This window comes from Lepidochelys olivacea, assembly GCF_965140295.1.
Source record: "Lepidochelys olivacea isolate rLepOli2 genome assembly, chromosome: 10".
NCBI lineage: Eukaryota > Metazoa > Chordata > Testudines > Cheloniidae > Lepidochelys > Lepidochelys olivacea.
In genome coordinates, this window is record NC_140420.1 from 23,581,068 (window position 1) to 23,594,400 (window position 13,333).

General features: G+C 42.8%; 1 long non-coding RNA gene across 3 annotated transcripts in view; it reads left to right on the top strand.

The window, feature by feature from the left end:
- The window catches only part of LOC311527713, a 75,746-nt gene that overhangs the window by 13,202 nt on the left and 49,211 nt on the right, over nt 1–13,333 (top strand). The window contains exon 3 of one of the 3 annotated variants that reach the window (XR_014713424.1): nt 6,007–6,584. The exons of the other annotated variants lie outside the window; for them this stretch is intronic. This is a non-coding gene — a long non-coding RNA (uncharacterized lncRNA). Of the gene's footprint in view, nt 1–6,006; nt 6,585–13,333 lie in introns of those variants that run through there. 3 annotated transcript variants of the gene reach the window in all.

Sequence of the window (13,333 nt, forward strand, 5' to 3'; positions counted from 1 at the left end):
AGGCATAGATAGATCCAGAGAAAGACTAAATCACCTCTTTTCATGTGACCACAAGCAGATCATAGAACTGAAGAAAACTGTCTCTTCCTCATCGCCGGCTTCCTGTCAGGCAGATCCAAGGAATGCTCACATGCAGGAAGGTGGACATCGGCCACCACTGTTAACATCCTCTTTAGATCCAAGGATGGTCCTGGAACAGGAGCAGCGGATGGAACCAGAACCATAGGCCTAGAGAGTACAGGATCCTGATAAATATTCAGCTCCACAACTCTGGACTTTGAAGTGGAACCCAGAACCAATTTGGGTTCAGTGTTGGAACTGTAGAGGCTATGTCAGAATTGAATGGATCCAATAAGTCTGAAATACAGGATCTGGCACTGCTAACTGTGGCCATCTTCTCCCTCAGCTTCTTCTTTGGAATCAACTTTAGCCCAAGGATGGGGAGCCAGTAGCGTTAAAGATCTTGATGACATAAAACCCTTAGACAACTTAGCCTTGCTGTAGGAAGCCGCTGGAGCACAAACAGGCCTCGGTCTTTGGATCCAATGATCCTCTGGACCCAGGGGGCTCAGCAGTGAAAGCTTCTTTAAACAGGTGCTCCTGTAGTCTGTTCTGCCTGTCTTTGCATGCTCTGGGTGTGAAAGTCCAGCAAATCGAACACCCAGAAGGAGAGTGGTCTTCTCTCGTGCACTTAATGTGTTGCTGGGCAGACAGCTGGGCACAAAGCTCATCACTTAAAGCCCGGCTTCTCCTTCTGTGGTTCCCCATCCCATGGACCTGACCTTGCCAACGGGAATAAACTAGTTATATCTATTAAGATACTTAAAATTACCTTATACTAAAAGCTATACAGAGAACAACAACTATAAACTAACAACACCCTATACATGGAGAAATGCCAGATCCGAAGGTTCGGAGTGGTTCACTTCCATCTGGTGCAGCAGTTGGAAGGAACTGACATGGCAGAGGGCACAGCCCCCCCTTTTGTAGCTTTGCCCTTGGAAGGTTTGAAAACACTGAGGGGAGGAAAGTAGGAGACACACGTGTGTTCTAACAGGCATGGCTTGGAGAAGGTTCTGCTGTTAGGTTCCATACACCACCAGGCTGTGCAATACCCATTAGTGGGAATATGCAGAGCCATGCAAAGAACAACAGATGTATTTTCTCAGAAGGGGCCTCTAGGATAGAAAGGACTAAAAGGGCACATTAGTAAACATTTCTGTCAGACAAGTTAAAAAGGGGACTTATCAGCACTGATTCAAGCCAGCATTTGGATTGTGTAAGAACAAGCTCTGATTGAGCTTAACCAGAACTGTTTCTAAGACTTCTTTTCAAATCCCAGTGAGAACAGCTGCGTTTAAACAAAGCAACCTTCCCCTGTGGCATCCTCAGCCCAAACACTGAAGCTCTGAGAACCTGAAAGTGAAACTGACAGCCTAGAAACAAAACCTAAACGGACTCCACTGAGTTTCACTTCCAAGGTTTGAGAACTAAAGAGCCTGTTGGATTGTAGACCTTCTGAGTTTTAACCATCTATTAGTGTCACAGATAAAAAGCAGCTATAAATGACAACAGCCAACCCACCTGAACTGCTAGAGAGCAGCCTTGCTGCAGATCAAGTGCAAACCATAAACTGGCCTATAGGGGGAGTTTGGACACACACATTTGGTATCCCACCAGCTGTTCTCTCTAGTTGTGTGGGGAAGGGTAGCAAAGATATTTAAATGTTTGTCTACACTGGGATTTGTCCCAATTTCAGCTATCAGTTCAGCTGTACCGGTGCAAGCCTCTTGTGTAAACAAGGTAAGCTGTGATTCGTACTGATCCAGCCGAAGTCAGGTGAAACAAATATCCTGCAAACCCGCCTAGTACAGAAGCAGCTCATACCAAAAAAAAAAAAGCGTTTTTGTTGGTATAGCTTATACTAGTTCAATAAGTAAAATAAGCTCCAGTGGAAAAAGCGCTGTTAAGCCAGTATAACTATGTCTACACTGGGGCTTTAGCTGGTATTGAAATGTCACCCAAAAAAAAAAAATCACAGCCCTTACTATAACCCACACTACTATACCGGCAAGAGTTTCTCTTGTAGTCCTGGCCTTAGTCTGGAAAGCAAGCATCTGAGAGCTGACCACTGATGGCTAGAACTGGGGCAGATCACCACGCAGACATGGGCTAAGGCTGACTATTCCCTTTATCTTTGCTTGCTTCTTGCAGCTTCTCAGGCACTGTCTATACCACAGCTTTGAATCCAAGATTAACAAATTAGCAACATAGTTGATTCTAAACATGGTGTGTGTCTGCATATAACATGGCACATACATGATCAGTAACAGTGGCAGCTACTAGTGTTTCGCCCTGTTAGAGACCTATTCTGGCCCTCCCTTGTTATTCCTCTGTCTGGTGATTTTGCAATGTAGACAAGACCTCCTCCCACCCCAACCATGCTTATGTGACCATCTGAGCTGGTCCTCCAGCTCTTTACATGCCCAACATGCTGCTGCTGTGTGCACTCCCTCTGGACATTTTATCCCGTTGTGAGGAATTATGGGATAGCTGTCCAAACTGTTCCAGAATTCACCGGGGCAGACACATTTAAGCAGCACAGTAGGTGCAGATGCATAAACTTGGTAGGTGTGGTTGTGTTTGTGTTTGTGTGTGTGCGTGGGGGGGGGGGGCAAGCTGATGCGTTGGTACAGCTCAGACGTGGTTGTTGCATTTGGGGTGAGATGAGCAAGTGATGCCTTGTGTACTTGAAAAATAAGTTAGGCTTTAAGGTGAACAGCCTGTGTCTGCTTCTCCGCTGCCCTTTCCAGGAAAAGTGTGTGTTTAGAAATGAAACACAGTCTAGCAGATCCTGAGAGGCATTCCGCATAGCCTGCATCTTCCCTCTCCACATTGTTCTTGGTATGCTTCAGTGCAAATGAAAACAAAACAGAAGTCAAAACCAAAAACCCACTGAAGACTCTGGCAGTGGATACAGCAAGTGACTCAATAGTAAGGCACTTAGTTTTCCCTCTGCCTCCGCCAGGAGTTTTGGAGAGTTTAGGTTTCCTAAAAATCTATGCCCATTTCTATGTAGAACAAGAATAAACCATTGTAATGCTGTTAATGGGTGCCATCAAGTGGTTCTTTGATCTATAGACAATCACAGACCGGGTTAAATTGGATGGTTTGCTAAGCACGCTTCTTTGAGGCTAAATAGAGGAGTAATTCAAAGCTCTTCTCCGCAGTGATACCTGGAAAAATAGGAAGGTACTGCCCAAGGCACTGGCCAGATGGTGAAGCCTTAGCAGGGCTAAGCCCTGTGTGGCCTGAAGGCTTTCCTTGGGATTGGTTGTGAATGTAGAGGTGGTAAGGGATTGTTGAGCAAGCTGTGTGCATGTTAGAAACAGGCACAGCTAAAGGCAGTCATGAGTGTGACCCTCAGAGGGAGCAGAGAGACAGAGCCTTCACGTGCTAGAAGGGCAGGCTTAGGGATTTCAACTGCTCATTTGTGCTGTGTGCAGGAAAACAAGGCTTTGTGTACATGCCATGTAAATAAACAGGATTGCGCCAAAGAAATATCTGACTTGTATCCTCCATTTCTCCTCCTAACAGAAACAAACCTGCAAGGCCCCAGATATTGGCTAACTGCTCAGGTCAAAGAGACAACACTATTTTGATTTGTCACACCTTAGAGACTAACAAATTTATCTGAGCATAAGCTTTCATGAGCTACAGTGGAATGCATCCAATGAAGTGAGCTGTAGCTCACGAAAGCTTATGCTCAAATAAATTTGTTATTCTCTAAGGTGCCACAAGTCCTCCTTTTCGCGAATACAGACTAACACGGCTGCTACTCTGAAACCTGTCACTATTTTGATTTGTCTGCTACAGCTTTTCCAGTCATTGATCCTTCTGCCTAAGAAGTGTAGAAAAGTCCCCTCTCCATAGCAGGTGAGGGATTGCCCCATCAGCCAATCACAGTGAGCTGAGAGACACACTTCTAAAGGGAGTAAACTAGCTGAAAGAAGCTACTTTAACTTTTACTGAAGTACTCCCTTCCCGGTACCTCCTTTGTGACTCCTTTGTAATGATAATTCTCAAGCAAAACAAAAGGAAGTTTGGTCCATGTGCTTTCACCTATCCAAATTAAAAGTGAATCCAAAGCACCAGCAGGATCAGCTGGCCCTGGCATTGTGCTAGGAGACAACTTTCATTACAGACTGGATAGCGACTGCTGTGACTAAAGTCCACTCCCTACAGTAAATCCAAATACCTCATAGTGCCTGATTCGCTCTGATATTCCTCCCTGGCCACTTGCTACCCTCTCTGGGACTATACTGAAAACAGATCTATTTGATTGGTTTCTAAACCATCTAATTCAATTATTCTGCCACAGCACTTCCTAATAATTGTAAACCCATTGCCAAAAATCTGACATTTTCATTGGCTAAAAGCCCATCCTTAATGGGCTGATAAAGAACAAAGGCTGTCAGATGACGGCATGTGATTGGTTACTTGGGTTCAGCTGAAATCCATGCCCTCAGGAAATGTCAGCCTGACCATAAAACCATAGACGAATATTTCCTGGCTGAGAATTTGGATGAATTCTGCTCCCGGAAGAAGCCTTGCTAATCCATTTAACTACTGCAGGTGTTGCCGACACTTCCCCGTTCACACGGTAGCAATGTCAAGGAGTATTTAGAATACACTGGACATTCACTCCACATGTTTTTCTAAGACTGCCTCCTTAGTCCATCCTCTGTGCCGGGAAGACAGGCTGTCCAAGAGCCTGAGTAATACTCCAGGAAGGGCAGATGTATGACACATCTCTAGCACAACACTGGCTGTTTCCCCCTCCATCCAGGCACAGGTTTCCATACTCACCATCAGGATACTTCCACTACACATCCATGTCCATTGCCCCCTTGGATTCAATTTGCTAACTTCCCAACCCCAAAGCTATTTAAAGCCTTCTTCTTCTAGTTCTGATCTCTCATCTGTTCCTCTTGCTGATCTCCCATTTACCATCACTCCATACGTCCCCCATTCTACCCTCCTATGGTCTCATGTACTGTCCCACCTCCTTTGTTGCTGTCAGACACAACCCTAAAACGTGCACACATCTCTGTGCAACCACATAATCCTGTTGTTTTGTCCTCCTTTCGCTACTTGATCACTCATCATGTTATGTTGGAACTTAGATTGCATAGTCCTTTTCTCTCTGTTACTGGATTTATCATGTGCCAACGGGCTAACCTAGAATAGGATCCGTTTTGAGAGGCACTGTACAGTCCTCGAATAAGAAACTGGCCCTGCCCCAAAGAGTTTACAGTCTTAACTAGGCAAGAGAGAGAAAAGGCTAGGGAGTGGGACAGAACCCACAAGTGGTATGAACAATGTCACGTTTCTTCCATGGTTTGCTGGTGTTTGTTTTGTTATTCAATCCTTTCTGTGTGGTGGTGCTCGAAGAGCATGAACATTTCGGTAGAAAGACGGGGGGAGAACCTTCAGAGTGAAACTGCAGAGAGCAGTCTTGTGACATCATCGGTGTCCAGAGGTCTCTGCTTGAATGGCTTTCTGCAGCTGCTGTGTGGACGTCAGTCTCTGGCAGCGCCTTCCTCCCTCCAGTGTCACTCCCCCAAGGCCTCATGGGATCAGAGGGGGGAATGCTGCATGGCTCGTAAGGCCCCGGAGAGTGGGGTGTCTCCCCTAGATGTGGCCCCCATGCACCGAAGTCCAGTCCTTAGCCTTCGAAGTTCATAGCTAAATAGTTGTAGCTGACAGTGTCCTGTCCTCAGCTGGAGCATGTTATGGTGCTGGTGCTGTAATTCCATTTATATTGTAGTTCATTGGCTGAGTGAACTGTCATTCATTCGGCAGCCTTATGGCATGGTTGTCTGGGTGGACCAGTTCCAGAATAGGCCAGATCATATTTTTTCAATTTTATTTTTTAAGTCAGAGGTTGAGTTTAGTTCCTAATAAAGTCCATTATTTCTCTAACTTATCCGCATGAACTTTCAGGTGCTAAAGCTCCACATACAACAGGGGACACCCTACCTTGGAAAAAATACATAGCATGGCCCCATGTCTGTCAGTGTTTCTCTTCTTGAAGCCAAATCCCTTTTGGGAGGAGAAGAAAAATAAAGGAGAAGGTCATGCATTCAAACATGGAACAGGCTTCAAGGAACAGAGTAAGGAAGCAGAGGAAACTTCTCTAGAAGCAATGCAATGAGTAAGGCGAGTGGAGAGCTGGAAATGAACACACCCAACGACAGAATCCTGTACATTATTTGGGGCCTTGAGTCATTTCCAATTTCTTCTGTTTGCCCACTAACCCATATTCCTCCCTTCATCCTGCCTTCTGGAAAACCCATGCAGTGGTTTAGTAAACTCTGATTGTGGGATGGGAGGGGAAGAGAATGGCGTTTCAGTGATTAATACATCCTAGGTATTTCATCATGTAAACAGATATACCCAGAACAAGAGGTACCTTAGAAACACACACAACTTTGTAGTGTTCTTTCAGAAAGGGGCAGGAGATTGCTGTAAATGTCCATTTAATAAGACTTGAGGGTGCCAAACACTTTGGCAGGATTAGGCCCTTAGATTATTAACATTATTATTTGCACCATTAGAGTTATGATTCCTGCTGGGCTTAACTGTCTCTTAAAAATCTCACTCCTGACTGGAACTTAATGTTCAAGATTCTCCATATGACTAACCTGAAATCAAAACTATGGTTTCCCTCCCCTTCTCCACACATAGATCAGTGCAGGGGCCCACCCCTGCGGATCCAATTGCAGGACTGGAGCCTATGCTGTTTCACTGAAGTGCAAGACATATAAAGTGGATGTTATATTCACCATTCCCAAAATGGTGTTTTGTTTGGGTGGGTTTTTTTTAAGAGGTTTTTTTTTTTGTTTTTGTTTTTTGGCAGGACATTGAGTCTGTAGTGGGTACTTATGTCTCTTGACACTGTGAAGAGCAAAAATTTGAAATTTCCCCCCACCCCCAAAATCATTTGAAAAGAGGGCAACCTTTTTTAAAAAGAAAAAAAAATCTTTTTATGCAGCAAAACACAATTACAGCTTAACCCAGTAAAATAGCTTAAAATTAGTGCCTGTAATGTAACCACTGAGGCCTTTCAGACTTAATTACCTAAAACTGAAACAGACTTAACCAACCCCTTCTATCCAGTTTCACACAAACAGTAATCACCCTAGTAGCCACACTACAGCATCCACTCAGCACAATTAACCACATCCTAGAAGGGCTGGGGATGAAAAAAAGAAGCGACAGACTCCAGAAAATCTATCCCTTTGTATCAGACTCATTAATGTGTCCCGCTTTTCTTTGTTGTGGAATGAAGAAAGCAGAATCTTAAGCAAAATAGTACCTCTCTACTAACCTGGCCCTTCATCAACGGGTCTAACAAAATGTGTGCCTTGTTAATGTCATGCTTCAGAAGTATGTTGATTCACAGCTTTATAGTCAGTTGAAAAAGGGGTTGTTCTGGCCCAAATACATGCTGGCTGTGTGTGCACCTGGTATTTTTTCCTCTCTCTCAAGCTATTTCCTTCAAAAAATAATGAAGACTGGTATAGAAAACCAAGCAGATTTACTAGCACACGAACAATCTTGTCAGTAAAGCCACCGTAAAGGCTATTATTGCTACACAGTAGTCACGTTACTAGAGATAAGGTAATATTAGATATACACATAGATGTATGTACTGTTGCTGTAGCCATGTGGGTCCCAGGATATCACAGAGATGAGATGGGTAAGGTAATATCTTTTATTGGACCAACTTCTGGGGCTGAGAGAGACAAGCTTTCAAACCCGTGCACAGACTTGAAGAAGAGCTTGAAAGCTTGTCTCTCACCAGAGGAGATGTGTAGGAGGAGGGCATGTGGGGTCATGTTCCCCTCTCACCCCCCCCTCCAGATTTCTCCCAGCATTTATGTTTTTATTTCTTTTTTTGTGGGGAGTTTTGCCCGCAGAATCTTAAATTTGTGCCCCACCCCCCACTATCAAGAGTTATGAATCATCTCTGTCTCTCAGCGACAGAAGTTGGTCCAATAAAAGATATTACCTCACACACCTTGTCTCTAAAGTATACATATCAATGACATTTAAAAAAAATATGAAATTCATAGTTGAGTATCCACAAATAAATGGTCACTCTCTAGCCTTACATCCTGGACCTCCATCTCATGTGCCTATCATTGACTTGCAGAAAAGTGTCCCCAAGAGCTCTCTCTGTGCAGTTCTGCAAATGTCCAGGATCCCCATCACAAACAGGATCTTCTGCAATAAGGGCACAATGCTGCTCCCTCCCATCGACTTCAATGGAAGTAGGATATTGATTCAGCAAAGTACTTAAGCAGATAGTTAAGTATTTGAATAGTGCCACTGACGTCACTAGGACTTCTTGTGCCTGAAGTCAGGCATGTATCTTGCTGAATCAGAGCCTAAATAAGTAGCAGATTTTAGGTCTCAGAAGATGCATGATTTTTCCTGCACTGTAGAAGACAGAGTTCAGTACACTTTTGCTCCTTCATCACTGCAATATTGCTCAGCATTAAGATTTCCTTGCTTAGGGGATAAATCTCCTCTCATTTTCCTGTAGATCTCCTATGTAATGTTTTCTTTGATCTCTGGTGCAAGTTCCAGATCTGGCTCTCTCTGATGGCAGTATTGAAAGTCAGCCACAGGCCATCGATTAGTTGAGATTTGTAAACGTTTGTGGCATAAAATGAAGAAAAGGCAGGAAGTTCATAAAGAGGCTACATGTTTGTCCCTCAGACTGTAGATGAGTTAAGGAGTGTTTAGCAGGCTAAATTCTGATTTCCTGAGACTGGTTTGGTTTTTACATTATCTATATCTTCTTTCATTAGAAAGCTGCCTGAAAAGAGCCCCAGTTCTGAGCACCCCTAAACTTTGTGGAAGTTGTGACTAAAACTTTGTGGCTTGGGCCTGTCTCTGCTTTAAACAAGAGCTGGAAAATCATACACAAAATAATAGCTGACCCACCCCAAACTGTGGTGTAGGCATCTTAAAATGGTGCTTTGTCTTCTGTGTAATGCACCTTCTAAGAACTCTGCCTGTCTGCAGAGCCAGAAGCCATTTAGTTCTCAGAGTTGAGAGATACTGTGCTTTTGTTCTTCCCTGTTAACTTAATCTAAAATTAAATAATTTTGACTGAGATATGAGAGAGAGCTCTTTGTGAATGGTAGCATAACAAAGTGAACCTTGACCTGCCCTCACTCAGACTTTATGGGTTCTCTTTTCCCCTCTTTTTTCTCATTCTCATACAGTTAGGTACATCCCAGTTCCAGTCAGCACCAGACGTACAAGTACTGCAAAACCTCAAGTGATAGCTTGCATATCTGGCATGACTGGAACCAAGGAGGACTAATAAGATGTTCTTGCAAGATTTCCAGCCCAGTTTTGCAGATCAAAAAGATTATATTAGAGCTGCTCAACAAATTTTGAATGACGCATTCTCCAGTTAGAAAATAAAGGGGTTTTTTTTTTTGGTCAAAATTGAGATTTTCTAGCAACAAAATGGAAAATTCCACTGAAACCTACCAGGAAAACTAAAACAAAACTGAGCAACCAAGTGCCTTATGAGAGTTGTAGTTCCAGGTTTCTCATATTCCCAGTCTCCCCCATGGGCCTGGTTCTCCAGGTGGACTACTTGTCCCATGATGCGTCAGTCTCTGCTTGTGGCTAAGCCACTGCAGTGCATTATGGGAGATATAGTCCAATCCGGGAGCAGACCCTCAGAGGAGGATAGGGGCATGTGGACCTAGAACCACAAGTCCCATGAAACATTTTGGTGGCTCAGTTGGACACAGAACAATGTTAAATCAAAATATTTTGAGATTTACAAATCAAATTTTTTTCTGAATTTTTCAGTCCACAAATAGTTTTGATATTCCATCCTGATTCAGGATGAAAACAAATGTAAAAATATCAGAATGTTCTATGGAATGGAAATTCCATTTTTCATTCCGCTCTCAGGTTTGAATAGGTCAGATAAGCTTCCAAACTTCTGAGTCCTCATCCAGACTGATCCTACACACATTTTGAGGTTGCTGCATTACTAATCTACAACATACTGATCTGCTTGTGAATATGTTAACACGCTGAAGGATTATATTACAATGGAGAAATTGCACTGATGCAAAATAGGGAAGCTTTTACCTAAATTTGTTTTAACATTAGATATTCGATATAATCATCACTTGTTTCTATTCATTATTTCCTCTGGAAAATCATAAGCAGCCCCAGGGCTAAAGTACTACACTGAGACTCAGGAGGTCTGCATGTAATTCTTTGCTATGTCACAGACTTCTTATACAACCTTATGCATTAATCAATCTATGCTTCAGTTCCCCATCTGTAAAATGGAGATAGTCATAATAGTTCCCTTCTTCCCACTCTTTGTCTGTCTCGACCATAAGCTCTTTGGAGCAGGGCTTCTCTTAATACCTACATGTACAGCACCTAGCACAATGGGACCTCAGTCTCAGATGCAGCCTCCAGGGGCTACTGGAATACAAAGAGTAAATAAAAATAAATACACATATACATGCAATTTAGCAGTACGGCCATCTAAAACACAGAACACTGTGGATCTGTTATTTTGCCCATTAAACTGTGTCTTTAGTAAAGACTCTAGTAAAGCTTTTGATACCGTCTCGCATGACCTTCTCATAAACAAACTAGGGAAATACAACCTAGATGGAACTACTATAAGGTGGGTGCATAACTGGTTGGAAAACAGTTCCCAGAGAGTAGTTATCAGTGGTTCACAGTCATGCTGGAAGGGCATAACAAGTGGGGTCCACAGGGATCAGTTCTGGGTTGGTTCTGTTCAATATCTTCATCAGTGATTTAGATAATGGCATAGAGAGTACACTTATAAAGTTTGCGGACAATACCAAGCTGGGAGGGGTTGCAAGTGCTTTGGAGGATAGGATTAAAATTCAAAGTGATCTGGACAAACTGGAGAAAAGGTCTGAAGTAAATAGGATGAAATTCAATAAGGACAAATGCAAAGTACTCCACTTAGGAAGGAACAATCAGTTGTTAACAAACCCACAGATAAAAGAAAAGGAGTGGGCATCTGACCAAGAGAGCCAATGGGAGGGCTAGAACTTTTTAAAATTGGGGAAAAAACCTTCCCTTTGTCTGTTGTTGTTCTCCAGAGAGCAGAGACAGAGCAGCAATGCTCTAAGCAGCTTTATGCCAAGTATGATCATAAATCATCAGATCATACCTAGAACTACTTATCTGGAACTCCCAAATGTGTAAGTAGATCAGGAATGTTTAGAAAGACACGATTAGGGTTATTTCTTATGGCTAATGGACTCCTCTGTGATAACCCCAGATGCTTTTGTTTTGCTTGTAACCTTTAAGGAACCTCAAGACAGCTATCTTGATACTTAATTTTTGTAATGGTTTCTTTTAAGATCTAGCAAAAAGCCTAAGTTCCAAATGTATTTCCTTTATTTTTGTTTTTAATAAATTTTACCTTTTTTAAGAAAAGGATTGGATTTGTGTGTCCCTAAGAGGTTTGTGCACATGTTGTCTAATTAGCTAGTGGCAACAGCTGATTGCCTTAGTTTTTTCCTCAGCTCTTCCCCGAAGTGGGGTGAAAGGGCTTGAGGGTACCCCACAGGAAGGAATTCTCAAGTGTTCCTTCCTGGGTTCTCAAAAGAGGTTTGGGTTTTTTGCACTTGAGTAGTGGCAGCATCTACCCATCCAAGGTCAGAGAGAAGCTGTGACCTTGGGAGTTTAATACCAGCTGGGAGTGCCCAGTATTAATTTTTAAAATCCTTGCGGGCCCCCACCTTCTGCACTCGAAGTGCCAGAGTGGGGAATCAGCCTTGACAGGTGGTTAAACTGGTCCACAGCCACTTGGTTGACCAAAAAGCTTCCAGAACAAAAAAAGGCCTATTTCCATGTGAGTCAGGGCAGAAGACTCCTCCTCATCCTTTTGGCTACAAATCTAGCCACTGTGATCCATGCCTTCATTGATTCCAGACCTGATTACTCTGTATTGCCAACCTCTACCATACAAAAATCCTGAGTCAGCTCCCCTGTGCCACCCCCACCCCCAGAAACCAAGAGATTGGCTTAAAAATTGTACATTAGGGGTTCCTTTTATTTGCCTTCTGATTTTTGAGTCATCAGGGTGCACTCAGGTCATATTTTCAAGCTTTTCTTAGCAACCATGAGAGCTAGAAACATGTTTTTAAAAAGAAGCTGAGATTTTCATATATTCACATCACTCAAGGAGCTGGGACTTTAAGAAAAAAACAGATTCTGTGAGACTCATGACAAATCTTTGAGAGTTGGCAACACTGGCTGACTGCAAACATAACAGAGTTCAGTCTCACACTCTGAGCAGCTGGAAAGAAGAGAGATGTTATTTTAAACCCCCCACTTATTTGGTTCTCAGATGATACAGGGATGGATGAGAGATTGGAGCTTTAAGAGGGGTAATTTAAGGATATGGCATCCACAGGGATGGAGTGTAGGGTGGACAGACAGATTGGATGCAAATAGTTATAGTGAGTGATGGATTTTATTGCCTTTCATTACAGAAAGCACAGATACATGCAATGTTAACCAAAGAACATCCATGCACTTTACAAACATTAACAGAGCCTCACAACTTCACCATGACTTTAGCATTGGTATAAATCAATTTTTACAGATGGGTAAATTGAGGAACATCATGGTTAAGTGACTTACCCTAGGTCTCAGGTCTCTCTAAGTCAGGCAGAGCTAAAAACAGAAGTTAGAGTTTCAGACTCCATGAAAAGAACCCAGGAATCCCAACTCCCAGGCCCTGGTTCTAACTCTTGCCCTACACTTCTTTAAGTTAAGAGAGTTTGGCCAACTCCCCTTCAAAGCAATGCATTCAATGTGCAAGAGGGTCTCATCAAAAAACCCAAACCAAACCCAAACCTGCCAGCTGGAGTTACCCAATTTTAGAAAAAAAAACAAGACCATTTTCCTCAGAATAACTTTGGCAGCTGTGTAAGAATTACAAATTATATAGCAGCTGCTGATCACAAACATGCTTTTCAGAGGAAAGCCTTGAGCTGATAAGCTGTGATAAGCAAATTCATTTGAAGGGCAAAATGGAGAAGCAGCCAAAAAGAGTCAAACACATTCAGTTCCTGTGAACTTGGGATTTAAAATCTAACCCGATGATACCAGATATTAATTTTTTTTAAAATAAGAAATGGATAAATTGTGAGATATAAATAAACCCAGTTAAGGCACATAGACTGTGCTGCAGTGAAAGGGGTAGAGTTACAGTCAGAAT